Raw genomic sequence first — 22,045 nt, forward strand, 5'->3', positions numbered from 1 at the left:
GACTGGCCGGCCGGTCAGTGCTTGATAACGGCGCGAAGCGACGAGCTCAGCAAGAGTAGCGCATGCGCACAAAGTTCACTGGAAGCGCAAGTTGCGTCTCATAGACCCCTATCGCGATTAACTGAGCTTCCCTGCTTACCAGAGACAGCAAGTGCGCGTCAACACGGGCTTGTCTTAGGATCAGAAAAATAACTCCTAAACAAGCAATCAAATCACATATGCATAGCATCGGGTTGAACGTTGAATCATCTTTCTTTAAGAAAGGACTATACGTGTGTGCGTGTGCGTGTGTGCGTGTGTGTGTGTGTGTGTGTGTGTGTGTGTGTGTGTGTGTGTGTGTGTGTGTGTGTGTGTGTGTGTGTGTGTGTGTGTGTGTGTGTGTGCGTGTGTGCGTGCGTGCGTGCGTGCGTGCGTGCGTGCGTGCGTGCGTGCGTGCGCGCGTGCGTGCGCGCGTGCGCGCGTGCGCGCGCGCGCGCTCATGCGACAATTATTGGCTCCGTTCGTGAGGTGCATTTTATTTCACAGCATCACTCTTGTTCGAGCAGTCCGCGTGATTTTCGTATCAATGGTGGTAGGTGATATTATTCGCTATTTCTTTCGTCGTACGCATACGTTCGCTCACACCGTAGGCCACAGGGTGAGGAAAACCGTGAGCACAGACACTACGTCGCTTCGTATTAGTGCTGAATTGAAACTGTGATGTGAGTAATATAATAGAAGGCTGAGGCTAACACCACCTGTCGTCTTCCGACAGCGAATTGTGCAACAGTAACAAGTTTTGATAATTGGAAACGTTGAGGCGTTTGTTTCACTGTTTCATCTTGCTTGGAGAATTACAGCCTCATCAAAACCATCATCCGCAGCCCTATGGGTCAGAGAAAGCTCATACTAGAAAAAAAATTCTTGAAACTTATGAATGACAAAGTTGATGGTTGCATGGGAGGGACACTGCGCTTCTATTTGCTGCTACCCAATAGAGTGTCATGAGGAGTATGAGAAATCCGGCAATTGCGCGCACAAAATAACATAACCTATCAGATATTCAGCAGAAGTTCGCAGCACAGCAATAATGTTACTGCCTTCCACAACTGCGCACGTCCGATACAATTATACACTAAAACAGCTCACTGCACTTTGTGATGACAAATCAGAGAACGCCACAAAATTATAAGCACGCGCCATCCTCAGCTGTCAGCAGTAGCCTCTGACCAATCGGCCGCTACAGCGCGTCCCTCCACGCTTACCCTGTCTTCTCGAGCAGCGCAGCTAGACATAATTAGATTCGTAAGACTGCTACTCGCACATCGTAGAAATTTCTTCTAGTGTCGGCAGCTGCGACGGCTGTTTAGAGTTTGTGAATCAACTTACGCTTACTATTTAATGGAGTTCGCACTTGCGATACCATTACATACACGCCTTTTTTCAACTACATTGCTCGTCTTTGCAGCGGCGGGCAACGCAAGCTTGCTGATCTTAGGAACAGTTTTAGCTTTGTAAATACGCTATTTTCGCAAGATTTTTCTTAAGACAAAATTTATTCGTAAGTTCGCTCCGTGAATTCCGCCCTAGATTCTTGGGCCTCTTATTGAAATAAGTAAACAAAAATAAAAAGTAGACAAACGAACAAAAATGAACGAAAGCTATAAACATTTCTTCAGAATTCCCTATTTGGAGGGGCTATTTAATTATACATTAATGATTTCTGCAACTAGAAAGATGGTTTCTGTTAGGACACGTTATTAATTTCATTAAGAAACGGAGGAGTAAAACTGAAGGCGCGCTGACCTTTCAGAACTTGCTCAGCAACGCAGAGCTCGGTACTACATTAAAAAAAAAGGGGACAAGCCTGATTGCAAATTGAGATAGCAGGCAAAAATAGTATATGAGAAAACCGCAGGTACCCTGCACATAGTAACGCAAAAAGTATCGCGCGCACAAGAGAGCAATAAATGAGACCTAGCAAATCCGTTTTCGCAAGGCATGCACGACTCGCATATTCCGCTGCCTAAACTGAACAGTATTCCTCTGACAAAGACAGAGAGAGAGAGAGAGAGAGCGGGGGAAAAAAAACGGGCTTTCGAATTAAGTTGAGCGTGCTCTCTCTCTCTTTCTCTCTCTAGGTCTTATCGTGCACGCCAAGCACGCACACTCCGCGAAGTGCGACAGATCTCGCGAGCGCTTTGAGTATAGGCATACAAATGAACTATATGATCCGTGTTTACATCCATCAATGTAGACGTCATCGTAGTACGCCACACGCGCAAGCCCGAGTGCGACACTTACGAATTTTGCTAATTGTCTTAGTTTATCTTCGTCGCAATTTTACATCCGCACACGCCCTGAAAAAGCTTATAAAGCACTTGTTGGACATAAACGTGAGCATGATAATAATAAGCTAACGTTATTAATATGGTTAAATACACTCAAAACCGTGCTCCTAGATTCGTTCTCATTGCAGTAACATATTAATCGTATATGCATTAACATCTCTGCTTCCTCCTCCTGCCTCCAGTCGTTTAACTGCGCGCCTATATCATGAACTTTTATATTTCTTGCCACCAGTGGAATGAATTCATCGTACCGGCACATCGGAACATCACGCCATAGCCATCGAAAAGCCGTATATATACCCTAAACGCACCGCCCCAACGTTACTAGACTAGGTTCAGTTTCCAAACTCCCGTGACTGCGTAGACCCACCACCGATCCTCGGCTCTCGTGTCACTGCTGTCGCACTTTGCTCGGTCAGCACGGCGCGGACGCGCACTAAGCACTGTTGTTTATCTGTTTTGGCGCGTTGTAAACATGCCTGTTTTGCTGCAGTCTCGGTGCACTTTTGCGACACTCTTGTGCGTTTTGAAGAGTTTACGGGCCGTGTCATCCAATTTCATTTGGTGACACGAATGCATATTTAAGCTCCGTTCCTCCAGCGAGAACCTACTTTGAATGTGCAAGTCTGCTCGCAAGCGAGCAAAGCTCACGTAGGTTTCAACATTGCACTTGTGGGTGTGGTGCTCTGATGAAAGAAATAGTGCTAGCTTCATTTTTTTTCATCCCGAAATGAAGTGCTGAGAGTGTGTATACTGTGTGTCCCAGCCAACTTCAGCCAGAGCTTTAAAATATGCGAATGCCGCGTAGCTGGACACAACCAAGGTAATGTTGTTTGCCGTCGCTTGGAGATATTCAAATTATTTTTAATCCGCCAAGTTAGGTAATGCACAATTAATTAATTTATTTATTTATTTATTTATTGTTGTCTAACCAATGTCTCGTTAATAAATAATTGACGAATTAATTAATTAAATTATTCGCCTAGTTAGGTAATTCATTTCCACCACCAAAGGCCGAGGCTTCAACTGTCACCAACGACCGCGGTATCGAGTGCCCTAATTAACTATACATTAATTAACTTCGTCTTAATTACCACGAAAGTAAGTGAGTTCGAGTCCTACCAATGCTCGTGGGTTCGAGTCTCGTAATGAACTCTATCGTAATTAAACCTGTGTCTTAATTATCTCTACCTTGATTAACTTCGCCTTAATGAACACCAAAGCTCGTGTGTTGGACTCGCACTAAAGGACGTGGGTTCGAGTGCCTTAACTATATCTTAGAAACTGGGTCTTAATTCACATCGCCCTAATTGACGCCAACGGTCACGGGTTCGAAAGGTTCCCCCAATGGTCGTGTGTTCGAGTGCCTCAACTCTATTTTAATTAACTGTGCCTTAATTAACTTCGCCTAATTCACTCTGCCTTAACTGGCGTCGTGAACTGCCTCGATTGGTTCGCTTGGGCTCCCGTGACATTTTTTGGGCTCCCGTGACATCGTGTGGTCGCGCTAACATCGCCTCATGAGTCATACCATGCGTTCGCATTAATAATTAACTAGTACTAAGCAGCAACAGATGATTACAACTACTACTCAGCTACTTACAGCTACTCATCAGCAACAGCTGATTAACAAAGCGCAGTGGACGGCCGGGGCTGCTGCGGCCCTCGACTAAGGACTCCACAGCGCATTCTGGGGCAGCGCAGCAGCATTTTCACAGCTACGCAAAATTTTTTAGTCAATCTCCTAAACGCGAGATTATACAAACATTTAAAAATGCATCGATGAAAACACTTGCTGAGTACGCAAGTTGCGAAGTCGGAGGACCCGAGCCGCTTCGCCAACGCAGAGCTGCGCCCGCGTAGAGCTACCTGCGGTGTTCCCGCCCTCTGGCGGCAAGTCAAGACACGGGGGCACCCCCAATGTACGGCGCCTACGGAGAGTTTCACAACTGAACCTAGTCTAGCAACGTTGCACCGCCCTTACAGCGTCATTCTGAAAGTATTTTCTCAAAAATACTGGAACGACTTTCCCACCAACATCGCCATGTTAACAAATTGCACACCCAGTTTAAATAAAACAGCCATCAAACAATCATCATCGACAGTCGCCATCGACGGTGATCCCCTGACGTGTGTTTAACCATGAACCGCAGTATTCATTGCCCACCCCCGCACGTAATATTCCTCCAGAGCCCTCGAGGTAAGAACAAAAACAAAGCAAAAGCCAAATATCTCGAATGTCACGCCAGCGCACATATAATTTCACGAGTCAGCGATTCGTTATCGAAGTGTACTCCCCAGAGCGGTATGTATACACAGCCAAGCCATCACGCAAGCGTGGTCGCGCGGAACGCCGAGGCGAGCACAGAGACGATCGTAAAGGATGCCGTACAAACACCTCGCTTCTGTTGTTGAACGGCTTCCGCGGACGGGAGAGATGAAAGCCGCCACGATGCATGAGCCGCACACGGCGGTTTCCGTCTCCTGTCTCATCTTCGGCGGCCTCGCTTGAAGGGCTTCGTCGCAACGCACCGCGCTATGCGCCCAATGCTCCCGCTTCTGTTCCACGTGGGCGATCAAAAGCTTGAGGAAAAAAGAGAGAGAGAGAGATGCTTGTTTCTTTTTCTCCGAGGATAACTAACGGGGTAACTCCTAAGAAGTACGGCTCACTCCTTTTCATCCCGCAACGACACGCGCTGCAGGTTTATTGTAAACGCCGGTGAGAAGCAGCAGCATAAAGATGATGCAAGAAGCCCGCTTAGATTAGGATGCCGTGTGCGACCGCACGTACTGCCAAAGCGGGCTCGGATGCCTCGTTGCCCCCCCGCCCCGCCTTAGAAACCCACGTTAAAATATTCGGCAGACTTCTAACTATTTCTCGGGCTTCGAACTCATTCGCTGCGACAGCAACATGCTCTCACAGCCGACACTAGCTGCCAACTTCTCAAGAACATCATCTTTGCCCTTGCTGTGTATACTGTGAACCCGCTACCGGTGAAACTGTGAATACGTGCAGCTGTACTTCGTGTGTCTGCGCGGAGCGCGTAATTATCCGCACGGCGAACTAGCCCTGGAAGTAGTCAATCCAATCATCCTTGCGACGGATGTTACACAACATAGTCTACGGGCGCTACACAGCATTGCTTGCTGTGGGCTCCTCAAATACGCGCACAGAGGCCACCACTCTCAGAGTGTGCGTGGGCACAGAACCCTTCACAAATGTCGAAGCGGGGCGACATGCATGGCGGGCGGTACCACGTCCCAAAATCACATTGCTGCGGGCTCATGAGTTCGACCTGCCGTTGTGGGCACCATCTTTTTTTCTTTAAACACGAGGCGGACTGCGCACACTTTGTAGGGTATCCGGCTGACAAAAAAAAAAAAAAAATGCCCCCTCTCGAAGGCAGCTATAGTGCACTCCAACAGAGCGTGTTAAATACGGGACCGTTTCCTGAGCCTCCTTCGAGTTCACCAGACCACATCGAATCGCGTCACAGCTAATTAGGGAGCGCAGAAGCACATCTACCCCGTTCCCGAGGCGCGGCACGTGCAAACGAGTTGGCGTCCCCCACCTCGTGCGCCGCAGGTGGAGCTATTCACTGCTTGACTCTTCCCGAAAGTGTAGCGAGAGCCTGGCACTGTTCCAGGTAACGTGGGTCCCGAGGCAAGACGGCTGTAATGCACCGTGAAGCCCTGGCAGCAATCCCTCCATCCGACTTTGTGAAGGCAGTTGCAGACCGGGAAGGCAATACCGCAGACAAATAATCCCTCGCACAATTGGAGCCCAAGAAGTGACCCTCTGAACCGAATGTGACGTACACTCGCACGGGCGCCTACCATTGGCCGAAAATGACGCCACCTGAGCGGGCTCACCGATTGGTCGAACGTGACGTGACTTCGAGACACCGAAGGGGTTAAAAGCCAGAGACCGGGAGCAGCGAGAGAGCATTCCTTCATTCATCTCTTTCGAGCTTCTTGCCACGGGCCGCAGCGTCCGAGTTGCTGCCGGCCCGTAATGACTTTATGACTGTTAATTTCTTTATACTCTCACTGTAAATAATGTAAATAAACCTCCAGTTTTCATCTCAAAGTCCTCCTCAACCTCGGCCAACTCCCGCACCCAACGGCAAGGTCCAAATATCTGGGGGACAGCAATTGGGATTGTCCTCCAGATCCAACAAGCATCTCAAAGCGCCAGAGCTCTCACGAGGGGGAAGAGAAAAATGTGAGAAGCTGGCACGCGTCACGCGCGCGCCGGACAGATTCAAATAGCGACTTTGAGCGCCAGAGAACAAGCACGCGTGCGATCGTAGCCTCATGATTAAAACACCGAGCTGCTATGCTGGAAGACAGGAGGTCCGATCCCACCGTCGGTCAAGCATTTCCTTACAGCGTTAGGGGGCGGACTTCACCCAATCTGGAGGTGTACCCAACCGAAAATCTCCGAGGTGTGCTAAGCGTACGCGAGGGCGTCGTCGCAGTGCGCGCGAAATCGCAAAAAGAGACACGAGGTAGAGAAGCGTGATTCTGATAAATGACAGAGCGTAAGCTAAGCTCTCCCGTGACGCACGCATACGTCGAGAAGTCGCGGTCCCCTCAATCTAAATTTGCTATATCGCGTACTCACATTAGCAGTGCTAAATTCGAGCCTAGTTTGTTGAAGCTGAGGGTGGTAAAGGTAAGACGGGAAACAAACAACAACCAATGCAGCAATTCGACTTCGGCAGTAAAAAATATGCGCATGGCTGAAAGTCAAGCAGATTTACATATACAGTCGGGCACTTCTATAAAGAAGCGCTTGCGGCCTCAGAAGTAGCTCGTTATATACAAGTGACTTGTATACAGGCCAGGCGCTATACAGTATATCTGATTGATTCTTGTTTTGAGAAAAGCATACATGCTTAGAAACACAGGAGCGTCACATTAGTTTCAGGCGATCCACGGTGAAAACGATGAACTCTAAGGGATAATATTTTGTACTGGGAAGGATTTGTTCGAGGCCACGGGCCAAAGTGCACGAAGTTTGCGAACTCACTTTAGGCGGCGACCGCGTCGAACGTATATGCGACGTATTCTGGGCATGACCTTGTATCCGTCGTCAAAGCGTCCGCATATTACGCTTCATGATAACGGCGCTGTCGTGATGGCCGAAATGCGTTCCATGCAGTTACCGACGCAAACGACCACCAAACTGAACATATTTCGGCCAGCAATAACAGCGCTGATATCACGTGGCGCGAAACGGACGCCCCAACGCCAGGCAAAGCACGGCGGCGTAGCGTCGAAAATGGGCCGGGAGTCCGTTGCAGTCAGTGACTTTGGGACCCTCTTCTGCATACTATTTGTTGTTTACTTATTGTTTTTTGAATGACGAATAAACTGAAACTGAAACTGCATACGCAAGTGGTGCCAGTATGGCTGTCGCTTGAGGCACCGGTACGGGTATATGCACCCCTAAAAAAGAAAAAAAAAAGGCTGTAGTAGTTACTACTTAGTTGTCACACTATTTACTACCTTGTATACCTGCCGTTGGCAACAAGCTGCAGGTAGTACATAGTAGTACCAAGGTAGTAAATAGCGTGACAACTAAGTAGTAAATTTACACCCTTAAGGGTGTTTTCCTGTCGCACTGTAACACCCTTATCGTTAGGGCCTTACAAACATTTACAGAGGACGACAGCGGAGCTCTAACGAGACGTGCGATAACAAAAGACGCAGTTGAAAACTATGTAATCATTCTGACAGCCTTGGGCGCATATAAATATCCGACAGGAGAGTTTCCTATCTCTCCCTGTGAAATTCTCTTGTCGGATATTTCTGTGCGCCCAAGGCTGTCAGAATGATTACATAGTTTTCAACTAAGTCTTTTGTCATCGCACGTCTCGTCAGAGATCCGCTGTTGTCCTCTATAAATTTTTTAGGGCTCTGACGGTAAGGGTGCTACCGCGCGACAAAAGCGCCCTTGAAACACCCTTAAGGGTGTAAAAATGTTTAGAGTGACGACCTTTCGTTCCTTTTTTTTAAGAGCGTAGAAAATATACAGCCTCCGCGGGCCGCTTACAGCCTGTTCTAGAGGAAGAGGACGGGGAGCAAGCGTAGAAATTAAACTGGTAGTCCGGCATCCATGGGAGAAATGAACACAGGTCCCCAACGCATATAGTTTGGCGGTCTTATGATGATGATTAATGGGGTTTTATGGCGCAAGGGCCAGGGAGCGCCAGGCTATGGTTTAATGTAGTCGAGTTTGTGGTCAATGTCAGAGTGTATATGTGCACGGCTCTATATAGAGAGCCTAAAATCATTCGCTGTGGAGTGCGTAAAATATTTGTTTAGGTAAAATTATGACAATGACACATAGGTTGTACAGTGACAGCTCGGTCAAAAATAAAATATATGCTGTAGAGAGATGGTATACTAAAATGCGTGGTTATCAGTAGCTATTGCCTCATCGGGGCCTTTCGGGAGTAAGGCCGTGGAGAGTTTGGCGGTCTGCGTCTGTGCCCCCCCCAAGTGCAAGCGCACCTTATCACACGTTCGAACAAACTGCGATAAATGAAGCGAAGTGCACACTGTTTTGGATCACGCTCATCGCGTATCCTTTGTTTCCTCCATCAGGGTGGGCCTACATCGTAAGTCTCAAAGAATGCGACATTTACAGATGTCGATAAGCGCCGCTGTTATATAAGTTGCGCCATTCGAGCAGCATGCGTTGTCCGTGGTCCAGAGAGGGCAATAAATTCGGCCGCTGCCACCTCAAGAAACGGCGCACACCTGCACCACTCAACGCACAATGCGGCACTGAACACGTTGCACGAACGATCACGACGAGAGCGGCGAGGCGAAGAACCAACAGCCTACGGGCATGCAAAAAGGCTCATCGTCACCATGCAAGACTGAACTAACATTGCGCTTTTTTTTTTTTTTTCGCGCGAGTCCGCATACTGTGAGAAGTTGTTTGCGGCCTAACGAGCTGGTGAGAAGGATTTTCTATTAAGAAATCAGATCAGGCACTATACACAGGAAAAAGACAAGTAAATCAGCATCTTGTTTTTTGTCCTTCTTTCTTTTTGCGTAGTGTCTGTGGTCGCGCTCTGTTTGGTTTAAGTAGGCAGAGACCACAAACCAAGCACTAAACCAGTCCTCCTAAACTTCGTCGCAGTGTTTTATCACGCGTGCTTTTGCCGCACCTGAGGGACGCCTAATATAATCAAACCTCCAGAGCTTCGTTATTCCGAAATGCCAGATCAATGGCATCACCTGAACGGATAAGCAAGGGTAAGCAAAAGTGCACTAACGCTGTCGCTGATAGCTCGCGGCTTCATTTGACTTTGTAATCGCGGGTTGGAGCGAATATGCGCCGGCTTTGGGGCGTTCCGCCCGCGCCTATTTGGCCGGCGGGTGTCGAGGGAACAATGGAGCAGGATCTCGTGCGACAATACTACAGCGAAACAAGAAAAATAAAACACATAAACTGCACGGGTGCAATCAGCACCACTGTAATTTTTTCTTCCTCCAGTTTCATCTCGGAAATAGAAAAGCGAAGAAGAAGACATCGAACGCATGCTGATAAGAATGAAATTTATTAACTTCGTAACTCTTGACTGCGCAGGCTTTGCGCACCCTTGTGCGTAAAGAAAAAAAAAAGATATTTAGTCGGTAGGCAGAAAGATACAAATTTGTGTCACTGTAAACTAAGGCGCCAGCTTATAAACGAAAAATGCGCAGACTGTTCTGAATATGTTCACGCAGAAATGACTGCCTACGAATTTACAGCTACAAGCATTATGCGGAACCTGGAGTAACGTTCCGTCGTGAATAATACGCAGGGAAACAAAAACGAAATAAAACAATAGCACCACGCCCAAAATATTCAGCACTCGCAAACCTAAAAATGTGCAGAGGCATCTGCCGAGCCACGTATAACGAACACGCGGTAAGAAGCAAGTTTGGGAGAAGCGCGCGGCAGACGAAAGAAAAATGCAAAGATCACCTAATAGGCGGAACGAAAGGGTGTTCAGCAGGGGGGCGGCGGCCTAACAACGACGAAACTGATTTGTACGCGGCCGCGATCTTATTGAATTGCAAAGGTGGCCGGCTGCTCGTGGCTAACAGCTTCTCCGACTTCCACCCAAGCACGAAAAGTCGTCGCCGCCGGCACTGGAGCCTTTCGCCTACAAAATCAGCGCGGTCTTTTCCGACGTTGCAGGGGCTGCAGGCCTCTCGCGCTCCTCCGCGTCGTGGCTGCGTTCGCGGTCGGAGAGGCACAACCCTAGCGTAAGGTTAAGCGTTACGAGTGCGTCCTGCCGCCCGCGCACGCATCATTGCAGGCCGTTTCTGGCACGACGCGTGAAGGAATGAGCAGTGAGCCTGAGTTTTTTCTCCCTCTATACGCGTAACAAACACACACACACAAACACACGCACGCACACACACACACACACACACGGCTCAACAACAGAACACAACACGACTCAAACGCAGAACACGTAACGAACACAAACACATAAAAAATGACTACAAGAACTAAAATTAGGGCACGTTAAATTGCGTAACGACGTAGATTGCTTTTGATCTGTGTCGAAAGATAAACAGGCGAGTATTTTTTTTTTCGAGAATAAACTTTAGTTTGAAGAAGCCCCCCCCCCCCCCCCCCCCCTCCGCTCGTTCTGTCTGCTCTTCCTTCCTTACGTCCTTATTATTATTTTTTGCCATCTAAGTCAAATATCGACAAACAAGAAAGAAACTCCCGCAGGAAGACAGAGGCTTGAAGTGGTCGAACAAGAAATGTCGCTAAAAAAAAGTTTATGCAATTCGGGGCTTGTCATCGACAGGGCAGTTGCTGAACTCACGACACCACTGGCGTGGTAAACAATGACCTCCAGGAAGCCGTCTCTCCGACTCTAACACACACACCTCGCAGCAGAAGCGGCGGCACCTGTTCAATCAGCAATCGCCTCTTCTACTCCCATAGAAATGTTCACCATCCCCACAGACTCCCGATCGCGCTGTCGCAACTATGCACGTGGCAGACTCGCTGCCAAAGCCCTCCACATCCTCCAGGCACGACAAGGACGCTCCCGCTTGCCACCCTCGTCTAGGCCCTCGGCCACGAGTCCGTCTAAGGAATACGGTAAGTCCCTGCTGTCGTCCGAGCATACGCTATCCGGGAACCACACAGAAAAAACGACGAAGTGACCAGCACGGTCCCTATACTTCCACGATATCACACAATCATCCATAACTATCACCTAGCGCACCAAACTTACCCACCACCGCATAGATAGCTCCCCTAACCAGGCAGAAGCCGTCGCCTGGCGACAACTACAAACTAACACATAGTTCCCCCCTCCTCCTTCCGTCTTCATCACTTCATGCAGCCAACTATTTACGAATACCGATGCCAGTGTTACGTTTCGCCATCAACGCGCGGTAATGCCGGCGCGGATGCAACGGACGCCGGGGCTTCGTTCAAAGCGGCGGACATTTTGGCCCGTTCGACGCCGCCGAAACGCCTCCCCGCCAAGCGTGTCCAGGCGTGTTTCAGTGCCACGTGTCTTCGTGTGTGCGTGTGTGTGTGTGTGCCCACGCTTGTCAAAGCGCGGCAGCCGGGGAGCGGAGCTCCCCAAGTGAGGAGCCAGGAGGTCTGTCCGTCGGCGGGTTGGCGATGCGTCACTACACTCGTCTCAACATGTCTCTCGGCTCGACCGTGCTCCGCCGTCGCGTGGGCTCATGCTCCGCCGTCGCGTGGGCTCATCCCGTGACCTTACTTCTGGCCCGCGACGCCGAGAGTATAAGAGCAGCTGCCCCCGGACGCCAGGGGAGAGGCTCCGATTTCTTCTGTTGAGTTACGTGCTCTCCCGTCTCTCCACTTCGGTCGACCTGACCGGCCGCTCTTTTGCTATGTTAGAATAAACAAGTTGTTCTGTTACCAGTCTACTCATGCTTTGCCGGGACCTTCGGATGCTTCCAGCGCCCCAGGCCGCCAGGCCAACGCTACCCTTGGGGCTTGCGACCCATTTGCAATAACGGGCGTCAGCACCGAGACCCCAACAGCTGGTTGCCAGCGGTGGGATCGCGACAACGGAGGCCAGCAGCGAAGAGATGCGGTTGACTGTATGCTGAGCAGCACAACGACCATCCGGGAGCAGTGCAACGAGCCCTGTGTGATGACTGGTTGCCTGCAGCGGAACGACTGCGCTGAATTCTTGGCTGCGAGGTTTGGTGAGTGCGGGACTTTCTTCTTCTGAGTTTTGCCAGGCTTTTGTTAGTGTCAGAAACAGAGCTGGTAATTGTGGTTGTCGTTGCTGCCGGGTTAGTTTGCGGCAAGACAATAGTAGGCAGTAGAGAAAGCAGCATTCAGAGCAGCCATGGATTTGAAGTCGTTGCGCAAACCGAAATTGCTGGAGCTTGCAAGAGAGTTGGGTCTGGATGTCTCAGACAAACTCAGAAAACCAGAACTGCTAAGGGCTATTCTTGAGTTAGAAGCTGAGGATGACGAGCTGTCGGAATGCCTTGAGACCATTGAGGAGAGGGAGACGGCAAAAAGACAGGAGCGCGAACTTAAAGAGCAAAAAGAGAAAGAAAAAGAAGAGCGCGACCGTCAACACGCTTTGGAAATGAAGCGTCTCGAGGTAGAGATGGAACGCGCTCGTAATGGAAGTCAGGCACACGGTGCAGGAGAACGAGTATTGTTCAAAATGACTGACCTGATGCGGCCGTTTAAGCTTGGAGAGGACATTGGTTTGTTCCTGGTTAACTTTGAGCGAACGTGCGAGAAGCAGGGGTTCTCTCGGGAAACGTGGCCACAGCGCTTGCTCACTTTGCTACCCGGCGAGGCGGCCGACGTAGTCGCTCGCTTGAAGAGAGAGGAGGCAGAGGATTTCGACAAAGTGAAATCGAGTCTGCTAAAAAAGTACAGGCTGTCAGCGGAGGCGTTCCGTCGGAAGTTTCGGGAAAATGAGAAAGGCAAAAGTGAGTCATATACAGAGTTTGCCTACAGGCTTATGTCAAACATGCAGGAGTGGCTCAAAGAAGAGAAAGCGTTTGGTGACCACGAGAAAGTTCTGCAGTGTTTCGGGCTAGAACAGTTTTATAGTCGGTTACCTGAGAACGTGCGGTACTGGGTCTTGGATAGGCCAGACGTTAGTACGGTGGCTCGAGCCGCTGAGCTAGCCGAGGAGTTTGTGACGCGTCGGGCTCGTGGAGCTAAGGACGGTCAAAAGGGTGAATTTGGCTCCAAGTTTGAGAGGCCAAAGTTCACGCCCATGAGAGCAAAGGGGGACACACGTAGTTCGGATGCGAGTGAAAGCAGTCCGACCGAACGTAAGGAGACGGCGGCAACCGAAGCCGAACGCAGAAAGCGGTTCGAGACGAGGCAAGCGCGCGTTTGTTATACGTGCCAGAAGCCGGGTCACTTTTCGGCGCAGTGTCCAGAAACAAAAACAAAAGTCGTGTTTTTGTCTTTATGCAGCACTGACGAGAACATGAAGCTTCTCGAGCCTTACATGCGAGACCTCCTCGTGAACGGGAAAGAGTGCCGAGTGCTTCGCGATTCCGCAGCTACAATGGATGTAGTTCACCCCTCTTACGTAGAACCCGATATGTTCACGGGCGAGTGCGCATGGATCAAGCAAGCAGTGGAAGCTCATAGCGTGTGTCTGCCGGTAGCAAAAGTGCTTATTGAAGGACCTTTCGGAGCACTTGAGACGGAGGCCGCAGTGTCATCTATGCTGCCCCCCCAGTACCCGTACCTATTTTCGAACAGGTCCGATCACCTCCTGCGCGAGAAGGGGCTTTTGTTTGGTGAGGCTAGCGTTCAGGCCTTAACCAGATCAAAGGTTCGGGAGCTCGCTGCAAAGGCGGTAGTTGCGGGGCCGACGTTGTTGAACGATGAGAAAGGGTCAGAGGCGCAGCAAGCTGGTATTCAGAGCACGCCCGAACGGAATAAAATTGAGCCTGTAGCGTTAAAGGCACCAGATACTGGAGAGGAAAATCCCGACACGGGAAGGTTAGAAGAGCTGTCTCCAAATTTGCTCATCGCGCCTACGTCAGACGGACTAAACAGGTTGCTAAAAGTCAGCCGGTCGGCTTTGATAGCCGAGCAAAAGAAGGATGGCAGCCTAGAAAACATACGCTGCATTGTCAAGGAAGGTATCGCCAAGAAAAATGCTCGCTTTGTGGAAAGAGGTGGGGTCCTGTACCGGAAGTATCTAGACCGCAGGGGAGTGGAGTTTGATCAGCTGATCGTGCCTCAATGCTATCGTCAGGATCTGTTGCGCTTGTCGCATGGGGGTTCGTGGTCCGGACACCTAGGAGTTAAGAAAACTAAGGACCGTCTCTTGCAAGAGTACTATTGGCCAGGGTGTTTTCGGGACGCAGACCACTTTGTGAAGACATGCGACACCTGTCAGCGGGTGGGCAAGCCAGGGGACAAATCGAGGGCGCCGTTGAAGTTGGTACCTATCATTACGGAGCCTTTTAGACGGCTCGTTATTGATACAGTGGGACCTCTGCCGGTAACAGCCACGGGGTACCGACACATTTTGACTGTGATCTGCCCAGCGACAAAGTTCCCTGAAGCAGTGCCGCTTAAAGAACTCAGCTCAGTTGAGATAGTCAATGCACTACTGTCCATATTTGCGCGAGTTGGTTTTCCTGCAGAAATCCAGTCAGATCAGGGCACAGTGTTTACTAGCGCTTTGACGACAGCCTTTCTCGAAAGGTGCGGGGTAAAGCTGTTACACAGCTCAGTGCACCACCCCCAGTCGAATTCCGTTGAGAAGCTCCACTCCGTCATGAAGCGCGTGTTGAGAGCATTGTGTTTTGAACATCAAACTGACTGGGAGCTGTGTCTGCCTGGAGTGATGTTTGCATTAAGGACCGCGCCGCATGCGGCTACGGGGTTTTCGCCAGCTGAGCTGGTGTACGGTCGCTCGCTGCGATCTCCGCTTCGCATGCTTCGAGAATCATGGGAAGGCAGGGGCGACGACCCAGTCGTGGTAGAGTACGTGCTTAAGCTCCTCGAACGCTTAAGAAGGGCACAGGAGTTGTCAGGTGAAGCAATGGCAAAGACCCAGCAGAGGGCCAAGGTTTATTATGATCGGACAGCCAGGGCCCGTCGTTTTGAGGTGGGCGATGAGGTCATGATATTGCGCACATCGCTAAAGAACAAACTCGACGTGCAGTGGGAGGGCCCATCACGGATTGTTCAAAAACTGTCGGACGTTAACTACGTGGTGAGTCTGCCAGGAAAGCGGAAAGCACAGCAAGTTTACCACTGTAATCTGCTCAAACCCTATAAGCAACGGGAAGCAGTGGTGTGCATGATGGTAAACGTTCCCGAAGAGCTTCCGCTCGAGCTTCCGGGACTAGGCTCAGTGACGAACAGGAAAGACACCGATCAAGTCATTAGTGACTTAATAAGTAAAGCATCGCTGTCGCCTGAGCAGAAAACCGAACTACACCAGCTCTTACAAGAGTTTCAAGGTCTGTTCTCTGAGAGGCCTGGTAGGACTTCTGTCCTTACTCATGACATAGAACTTACCTCCCCAGAGCCAGTACGATCCAAGGCGTACCGGGTGTCACCCCGCCAGAGCGATATTATGGAGGCTGAGGTAAAGAAAATGCTACAGCTCGGTGTTATTGAGGCGGGTGAGAGTGATTATACCTCCCCTTTGATTTTAGTTGAGGTACCGGGCAAGGAACCTCGTCCTTGCGTCGACTACCGCAGGCTTAATTCCATCACTAAGGATCAAATTTATCCGATCCCTAACATCGAGGAGCGCCTTGAGAGAGTGAGTAGCGCTCAGTTTATTTCCACCCTAGATCTTGTCAGGGGTTATTGGCAGGTTCCACTTACAGAAGAGGCTAGTAGGTATGCGGCGTTCATTTCACCAATGGGGACATTCCGTCCTAAAGTTTTGAGTTTTGGTTTGAAGAACGCGCCATACTGCTTTTCAAGCCTCATGGATAAAGTGTTGCGGGGACAGCAAGAATTCGCTTTACCGTATCTAGACGACGTAGCGATATTCTCCGCATCCTGGCCTGAGCATATGGCGCACTTGCGGGCAGTGCTAACCCGCCTGCGCGATGCGGGCTTGACAGTCAAGGCTCCCAAGTGCCAGTTGGCACAGGCCGAGGTTGTCTACCTCGGACACGTGATTGGTCGGGGTCGTCGCCGCCCCTCTGAAATAAAGGTGGCCGCTGTGCGAGACTTCCCGCAACCGCGCACGAAGACCGATATTCGGTCGTTCTTAGGTGTCGCCGGCTACTATCAGAGGTACATCCCCAGGTACTCTGATATCGCGGCTCCCCTAACGGATGCTCTAAGAAAGACAGAGCCGCAAACAGTCGTCTGGGATGAGACAAAGGAAAGAGCTTTTAGCGCCCTAAAGAGCGCCCTAACAAGCCAGCCTGTGCTACGATCGCCCGACTACACAAAAGGTTCGTTGTTCAGTGTGATGCTAGTGAGCGAGGCATGGGCGTTGTACTGTGCCAACGGGAAAATGGAGAAGTAGAACACCCCGTCCTGTATGCTAGTCGTAAGCTGACCAGTCGTGAGCAGGCGTATAGCGCCACCGAGAAAGAGTGTGCGTGTATCGTGTGGGCCGTTCAGAAATTGTCATGTTACCTAGCTGGCTCGAGGTTTATCATTGAAACGGATCACTGCCCTCTCCAATGGCTGCAGACCATCTCTCCCAAAAATGGCCGCCTCCTGCGCTGGAGCCTCGCTTTGCAACAATATTCCTTTGAGGTGCGTTACAAAAAGGGGAGTCTCAACGGTAACGCCGATGGCTTAAGTCGAAGCCCCTAACGTGGGAATCAGCCTCAAAATTGCTTGTTACTGATGTTTTTCTTCCTGAGGCAGGATTTTTAACCTATTGCTTTCGTGTAGTGTTTCAAAGTGATGATGTGCTTTCTAGTGCAATTTTCCGATTTGTGGACGCGTTCTGAGTGCTGCTAAACTACTGTAAGGAACTAGGCAGCAGTATAAAAGGGGAAAGAGCCTGGCAGGGCTTAGTGAGGGTTGTGCCGTGCTTGCTGACTGAGCGGTTGACTTTCGGCGTAGTTCTAACGCTTGCCGGAAACGAGAACAAAAATGTCAACTCTCCCGAAGTCACTTTGCAGTGTCCTGTGTGCACCTGAACGTGAGAACGAGGCCTTCTCTGTGCGCTGCGCTCAAGAAACGCCAAAGGACGCCCGACTTCGGTTATGAGCATCATCGAGCGACATCCCTCCGGACAGCGGATGCAGTCCCCTGACCATCGGGATCTCCTTCCCCCGGCGGGGCGGTCTGTTACGTTTCGCCATCAACGCGCGGTAATGCCGGCGCGGATGCAACGGACGCCGGGGCTTCGTTCAAAGCGGCGGACATTTTGGCCCGTTCGACGCCGCCGAAACGCCTCCCCGCCAAGCGTGTCCAGGCGTGTTTCAGTGCCACGTGTCTTCGTGTGTGCGTGTGTGTGTGTGTGCCCACGCTTGTCAAAGCGCGGCAGCCGGGGAGCGGAGCTCCCCAAGTGAGGAGCCAGGAGGTCTGTCCGTCGGCGGGTTGGCGATGCGTCACTACACTCGTCTCAACATGTCTCTCGGCTCGACCGTGCTCCGCCGTCGCGTGGGCTCATGCTCCGCCGTCGCGTGGGCTCATGCTCCGCCGTCGCGTGGGCTCATCCCGTGACCTTACTTCTGGCCCGCGACGCCGAGAGTATAAGAGCAGCTGCCCCCGGACGCCAGGGGAGAGGCTCCGATTTCTTCTGTTGAGTTACGTGCTCTCCCGTCTCTCCACTTCGGTCGACCTGACCGGCCGCTCTTTTGCTATGTTAGAATAAACAAGTTGTTCTGTTACCAGTCTACTCATGCTTTGCCGGGACCTTCGGATGCTTCCAGTGCCCCAGGCCGCCAGGCCAACGCTACCCTTGGGGCTTGCGACCCATTTGCAATAACGGGCGTCAGCACCGAGACCCCAACACCAGTTACGCCCATTGCGCGGAGTATGCTTTGCACAAACGCACCACATGGGAGTGCTCCCTCACACTGGCCTTCTTCCCTATTCCACACCCCACCAAAAATGAGTGGGAAGCCACGCTGTCCAGCTCTAACTTGCATGACCAGCAACAGCTGGTACGACGGGCAACCGCGGGGCAACCTGAATCCTGGACTGTGGACTCCACTTGCTGGGCGTCGGATGAACAACATCCGGATGACGGTACATTAAACAATGCTGAATAAAGTTGTATTTCTCTCTCTCTCTCTCTCTCTGGCCTGACAAATTCCCCGACTGCCGTAACGCCGGCTCCAGTGATCACTGTTGGGCACAGCACAGCACAGCACAGCGCAGCACAGCACAGCATAACGCGACGCCACGCTCATGAACGCACGCACCCGCACGCGAGTGGTCGACGGATGAAGCGGCTTTCGAATGCACTCAGCGGAAGAAGGCACGCAGCACAGGTACGTGAACAGTCGCTAGGTTTTGCAGCAGATGACTTACGGTTCATGGTGATGGTATCTTTCTGCCCACCCGTGCAGTGCACTGACATAGCTTGAGCCTGCAGTTGCAGCTGGAACGCTGGCAAAGTGAGAGAGCTGCCTGTTACAGCGTTCCCTTCAACAGTGCACGGACCGCACTGCGTCTCTACCTAAATCATGTGCATTCGTGTAGCAGCAATAAATGGGGGTGCTGGCGCGCCTCCTGCCTGTATCGCGCGTTCTAGACGGGCGGGAAACTCGCGGGAAAGTCGTGTGCGACAAATTTCGTAAGGAAGAATACACAACGCAACTCCCGGGCGCTGGGAGGCCGAGATTGCTGCCAGTTACGCAAACACAACGCGCTGCCGCCAGCCACCTTCACTTAATTCCCCGGTTGCGCTCGTCGCTTGCACAAACACTGGGCGGCAAAGTAAGAAGCGTACACGGAGGAAAGCTCGTGTCAGAAAGAGATACTCGGCGGCAGCGGATGTGACTAACGCGAAATTTTGGCGACGAGGCTGGCGATCGGGATACGTGCTCGCGCACAAATGAAAAACGAGAGAGAAAAGAAAAGGAAGAGCGCACGGCTCTCCCCAAAGCCGATATGTGTACACGTAAGCGAGCGCGTTTTCCCAAACAATCGAGCGTGCAGATCAAAGAAAAGAAAACGCGTGATTGGAACATCGTCGGACAAACAAGACCGGCTAGCCAGCCCGCAGTTTCGGAGGCGCCCATGCAGCGCGGTGAACGAAGTGTTTCCCTAACGACAGCAATCACAGCCGGAAACGGCGCCCCTTTTCCCGCAAAGCGGGAGAAATTGTTACAGTTCCAGTCTGGCTGCGCCGCTTATATGTACAGGGCAACCACTTGCACAGCGGCCAACAATCTGCCCTCCTTCTTTATTCCAATTTTCCTTCTCTCCCCCTTCATTTCCCTCTCCAATACGGCATGGTTGAGATGGCCACAGTTACAGAGACAGTTACCGAGCATTTTCCTACTTCTACTGCTTACTTAACCTTCCTCGAACGTCTCGTCTTACCGACCTTAAGCCGCTATATGGGCAGGATGGCTTTTTCGTCGTTATGTCGGTTCCCGATTGCGTTCATGCTCCCGCTTTCCAAAGGATGCCATTTATTTGATACAGCCGTCTTAAACGGCAGTAACGCGGGAATACGTGGGGATACTTATTTTTGGGGTTCCTGGCGCTAACGACTGCCGAAAGCGCTTTCGTTCCGCAAAGCATGGGTTTTAAGCATGGAGCACCGGCCTAAGCGGTAGCAAGCAGACTGGCTTTTGGTTTATGCGTTTTGTGACCTCGTGGTTACTGTAAAACATATTGTCCCGCATACTATATACTTCACAAAGCAGTCCGGGGGCTGAATTCACAAAGCTTTTTGTTCGTACGTTCTTTTTAATAATGGCCGACTGCCTTCGATGATAATATGTCCAAGGCTGGCTGGCTCCTGCTCTCTGGAATGTCATTGTGAACACGATCCCAAGTGTTAAAGTAATGAGTGTAAGAACAGACGCCACCCGATGATAGCAATGAAAGCTGCTGTTCTGGTCGCTAATTCACGCCACACACAAATTTCTCTCTCTCTCTCTCTCTATGTCTCCATCCCCCCCCCCCCCCCCCCCACACACACACACAAAAGAGAAAAGGAAACAGAGGAAAAATGTTCAATGGTCAGAGACAGAACCAAAAATGCAACGCGATTAATCGTTGGAATGCTCAACTTAACTCGAAAGCCACTGCATTCGGAATGAGTCAATGATGAATCGTTTAGTCATCGTTGTGTATGGCGCCGCCACGTATAGTTCTGTGCTTCTTAAACGCGTGTGCCAGCTAACGTAGGCCAATCTGTATAAAGAAAAGAAATTACGATTTCAGGGTGCCAGATACGATTAAAGACATACGGTGTTCGGTCGCCAGAGGTCTGAAAATCTTATAAATATCCTTTCCTGTTTTCAACAGCTTGGCTAACGTTAGCGAGGGTACCCTATACGCCGAACAAGAACAATCCAGCCAAACATTTGACGAATTCTGATGTGAGCTTCTAATGAATATGCACAGCTGCCTTGCTTTTTTGTCTTCGTTATCTACATATCGCCTTACCACTAAGATTTTATACCTTAGGTCAGGAACGCTGCTTCACAGCCATCACCTCTTGCCGAAAAAGAAAGACGATGCGAAAGAGAAAGAGAAGGAGAGAGAGAGAATAAGAAAGAGACAGAGACATAAAAGAAATAAACAAAAAAGAGAAATAAGAAGAAAAGAAATGCGCAGATCCACCCGCGCACTGTGGGAATTTATGACATGCGAACTATTCTGCAAGTACCCAGCAATCCAACATTGTTTGGGGCTCCGGAAAACGATGCCAGGTCGACCAACGCTTTCCTGTAAATTAAGTAGTTCGGTGCGTGGGTCCCGAGCATGCGAGCGTGTGACGACAGCAGCAAATACGCCAACCACGTTGTAGAAGATAGTACGACAGCAATGGCATGATCTCTACGCCAGTCATTCGACGGGAGCCTACCAGATGACGGCGATTGTTGGGTACTATAGCGCACGAACATAAACGAGAGAAACACGGATTGTAATGTCATCAATGAGCATTTGTTATACAATCGTACGCACATACGGTTATTTCTTGCGGCACATGTTAAAACTATGATGGCATGTGTACTTAAGCGAAGAAATGTTGACTTTATTAGCTTGGGCGTTCATGAAATCTGTACGCACAGTTTCTATATATAGGGTGAGCTACAACATGAAGTATTGGGGAAAGTGGGCCAGCCCCGGAGAAAGTGCAGTCAACACGTCACTTCAAAGCTCGAGCTATCGCAAGGAAAGCAGACGACAAAGTGGTATACGGGGTGCACGGGCCGGGTGTTTCAAGGAGCTGGCTGGCCTTTGGAGTGAACTAAGCGCACAGTACGTGCAACGGTGGCTTAGCGCAACCAGTTACCGGGCTCGACGGCAGAGGCTCGATTCCCAAGTCGGTCAAACACTGTTTTCTCCCTATTAAAATGAGGCGAGACAGGAACTTACCTGCCGCAAAGTGCCAAGATTTAGGCAAAGAGTGCCTCACATTAAAAAGAGAAAGAAAGAAAGGCTTCGCCTGCACCCTCTAAACCGTGGTAAGCGCGCGCAGATGCGCAAGCTTCTGCCCGCGATAGCGCTGTTTTCTGCGCGTCTCTTTAGCGAGCTTAGAAGACTGACGGAAACGACAAAATGAAAAGAAGCGAAG

At 50.5% G+C, this 22,045-nt stretch overlaps 1 protein-coding gene across 2 annotated transcripts in view; it reads right to left on the reverse strand.

Annotated features, from left to right (window-relative positions):
- Nucleotides 1-22,045, reverse strand: part of Tpst (tyrosylprotein sulfotransferase) — a 484,705-nt gene that overhangs the window by 18,223 nt on the left and 444,437 nt on the right. The window lies entirely within an intron of this gene.

The sequence above is a fragment of the Dermacentor andersoni genome, chromosome 3 (assembly GCF_023375885.2).
Source record: "Dermacentor andersoni chromosome 3, qqDerAnde1_hic_scaffold, whole genome shotgun sequence".
Lineage (NCBI taxonomy): Eukaryota > Metazoa > Arthropoda > Arachnida > Ixodida > Ixodidae > Dermacentor > Dermacentor andersoni.